Here is a 3,938-nt window from a genome sequence, read left to right as displayed (position 1 = left end):
ATGGCTTTTTGTATATTTATCTTGTTACATTTTCATGAGAAATATAAACCATTTAATAGGGGCGCCTGGGTGGCGCAGTCGGTTAAGCGTCCGACTTCAGCCAGGTCACGATCTCGCGGTCCGTGAGTTCGAGCCCCGCGTCAGGCTCTGGGCTGATGGCTCAGAGCCTGGAGCCTGTTTCCGATTCTGTGTCTCCCTCTCTCTCTGCCCCCCCCCCCCCCCCCGTTCATGCTCTGTTTCTCTCTGTCCCAAAAATAAATAAACGTTGAAAAAAAAAATTAAAAACAAAAAACAAAAAAAAACAGAGGGGGGCGCCTGGGTGGCGCAGTCGGTTAAGCGTCCGACTTCAGCCAGGTCACGATCTCGCGGTCCGTGAGTTCGAGCCCCGCGTCGGGCTCTGGGCTGATGGCTCAGAGCCTGGAGCCTGTTTCCGATTCTGTGTGTCCCTCTCTCTCTGCCCCTCGCCCGTTCATGCTCTGTCTCTCTCTGTCCCAAAAAATAAAATAAAAAAAAAAAAATTAAAAAAAAAAAAAAAGACAGAGGAAATTTAAGTGGCCCTAAATTCTGTGATCAATTCCATTTTCAATTGGGGAGCATCATCCTGCACTTAAGCTGAACATGAACAACAGCGATGGTTACCATTGATCTCCCTACATTCACATTGTCAAAGGCCATGCTGGGGCTCAATCTGTTCATTATCCAGTTGTCAATGGCTTCTAGCCATTTCAACACACAGAGCTAGGAAATACATGCATGTACACGTCTGACAGTCTATATATGTACATCTATGCATCTATCTATCTTCTATTTATCCGTCATCTGTCTATGTATCTACCTATCTATTGAGTTCATACTGATACCTCTGACCTTACTGCAATACCATAGGTACGTTGGTCTTCCTTCTTTGCTTAATTGTAACTTCTTTCTCCCACAGAGAAATTATTTCCCATCCTCACATACACATAAATTAGAGTTGCTAACTAGATCACAGCATTTACGTACAGCTGTTGTTTTTAGCCTTGCGGTATCCAATTGAGGGACTGTTTTTAAAAAATACTTAGCTCAGGGGCGCCTGGGTGGCGCAGTCGGTTAGGCGTCCGACTTCAGCCAGGTCACGATCTCGCGGTCCGTGGGTTCGAGCCCCGCGTCAGGCTCTGGGCTGATGGCTCAGAGCCTGGAGCCTGTTTCTAATTCTGTGTCTCCCTCTCTCTCTGCCCCTCCCCCGTTCATGCTCTGTCTCTCTCTGTCCCAAAAATAAATAAAAGTTGAAAAAAAAAATTAAAAAAAAAAAAAAAAAAATACTTAGCTCAGTTGTTTTCTTGCCCAACACTTCCAGTAAGCTTATGTTATCAATTTGTAATAGAGTTAGGTTTACTTGCTAGTGTTTAGATTTCTTTTTTGGGTTTCTGCCAAACCAAATCCTGCTTGCTTTCCATATATATATATATATATATATATATATATATATATATATATAAATTAAATGCTCTTTCTTTCTCAGACTCATTTTCCCTCTCACATACAAAGCCTATGTGATCTTTATGAAAGGGCTGTGATATAGATTTTTTTACTTCAAGTTCGTGACCTAAGCAAAATGATCTGCATTGGAATTGGTCAAAATGATGTGTTTAGCTGTCTGGTTAACCTGCCACGTAGATACTGAATAAGCATCATAATTGAAAATATATGTTTAAAATAAAGATGATGGATAGTAGTGATCCCCAGTTATTAAAAGGCAAAGAGAAACTTAATAGATGAATGAATCAATATTTTACCTTGGCTTATAAATCTTTCTTTTATCATGAATACTTGGTTCCTGCACAATTTTCTGTTTTATTTTCAGATGATGTTGTCTTCTGTTAGGACTGCATTTTGAGATCCTCTCCCTTCCCCAGTTCATATGTTGAAACCATGAATTCCAATTGGATGGTATTTGGAAGTAAGGGCTGTAGGAGATAATTAGGTTATGAGGGCAGAGCTTTTATGATGTAATTATTGTCCTTAGAAGAAGAGAGACAAGAAGGGTCCCTGGGTGGCTCAGTCGGTTAAGCGTCTGACTTCAGCTCAGGTCATGATCTTGCAGTTCCTGTTGGGCTCTGTGCTGACAGCTCAGAGCCTGGAGCCTGCTTTGGATTCTGTGTCCCCCTCTCCCTCTGCCCTTTCCTGTCACTCATGCTCTGTCTCTATCTCTGTCTCTGTCTCTCTCAAAAATAAATAAACATTAAAAAGAAGAAGAGACACAAAAAAGTTTGCTGTCTCCCCCTGCTCTCCATCAAGTGAAGTTGCAACAAAAAAAATAGTCATCTGTAAACCAGAGAGAGGGTGCTCATTAGGAAACCAACCATGTTGGCATCCTGATCTCAGACTTCCAACCTCCAGAACTATGAGAAATAAAACTTGGTTTGTGTAAGCCACTGAGTCTTTGGTATCTTTGTTAAAGCGACCCAAACTGACTTAGACAATTCATCGAATGGTCTCATTGCAGACCATCGTTGGGAAATCCAATCATGTAGCCATGCTCTGATGAAGTGCAGGAGATGAGAAACACAAAATTGAGGACTTAGCTTCTAGACAAACCTGCGTTGGAAGACTTAAGAGATAGCCGAGAATTATTTTGTTGTTGGAGAATTATAGAGTGCAAAGACATTGGGCTTCCCATAGAGAGATTGGGTCTGTCAGTCAGCAATGAAATAGTAAAGAAGAGAGTGAGAAAACAACTCGTGGTACATTTTGATAAAGGCCAACCACAGAAACTCCAGGATGCATAGGGGTCAAGCTTAACCCCTATGATGGAAGCTTTTGGAGATATTACTGTCGTGATCAATAAAGGAAGCTCAAATGATGGAGCTGTATTTTGATTTTTAACTGTGTTCCACATCAGAGAGTTTAACTGCGAAGGTGAAATGCCACTGCACAGGTATGGACATGAAATGGCTAGACAAATAGGCTTCTAACCCAGTGACAGGAAGTTCAAAAATGGTATACTGCGTTCTTTACTCTCAAAAGTGATTTGAAGGTTTTTTACTGGGAAAGAATAGCTCTAGGTTTGTGTGTGTGTGTGTGTGTGTGTGTGTGTGTGTGTGTATGTTTATGTAAGTCTTGGGAAAGTCTGGCTAAGTGTGATAGGGCTAATGAGTAGCAATGTGCTTTGGGAACTGTTTGAGAATGAGGATTAGAAATTGCTTAATTTAGGAGTTACATATAGTATTATGAAATGTTATTCTTTGGGAATTAAGTACTAAGTTAATTGTTCTTTTAAAAATAATATTTTTTTTGTATGTGTATACCACATTTTCTTTATCCATTCATCCATTCATGGATTTTAGGTTGCTTCCACATCTTGTCTATTGTGCACAATGCTGCATGCAGCGAGCATGGAGTGCAGATATTTCTTTGAGATTCTGATTTCAATTATTCTGTGTATATATCCAGTAGTGCAATTGCGGGATCATATAGTAACTCTATTTTTACTTTTTTGGCTGCTTTTCACTGGGTTGACCATTTCCCTTACTGTGCAGAAGCGTTTTATGTAGTCCCATTTGTCTGTTTTAACTGTTGTTGTGAATTCTTTTGTTGCCATAGCCAAAAAATCACCATGTAGACAATGCCATAAGATTTTCTCCTTATTTTTCCTTCTAGGGGTTTTACAGTTTCAGGTCTTACATTTAAATCTCTAACATTCCACTTTAGAAAAGAGGGAAGTCCTGATATATGGGACAGCATGGATGAACCCAGAAAGACATTATTGTAAGACAGAAGCCAGTCACAAAAGGGCAAATGCTGCATGATTCCACTTATATCAGGTACCGAAAGAAGCCAAACCCATTGAAACAGAGAATAAACTGGGGATTGCCAGAGACCAGGGAGAGGGTGAACTAGTGACTTGCCATTCGGTGGGTGTAAGGTTTCAGTTGTGCAAGATGAGTAAGTTTTGAGAT

This window comes from Puma concolor, chromosome D3, assembly GCF_028749965.1.
Source record: "Puma concolor isolate L17-30 chromosome D3, mPumCon1.1.hap2, whole genome shotgun sequence".
NCBI lineage: Eukaryota > Metazoa > Chordata > Mammalia > Carnivora > Felidae > Puma > Puma concolor.
The sequence above is the reverse complement of the archived record's forward strand: the minus strand, read 5'-3'. Positions refer to the sequence as shown.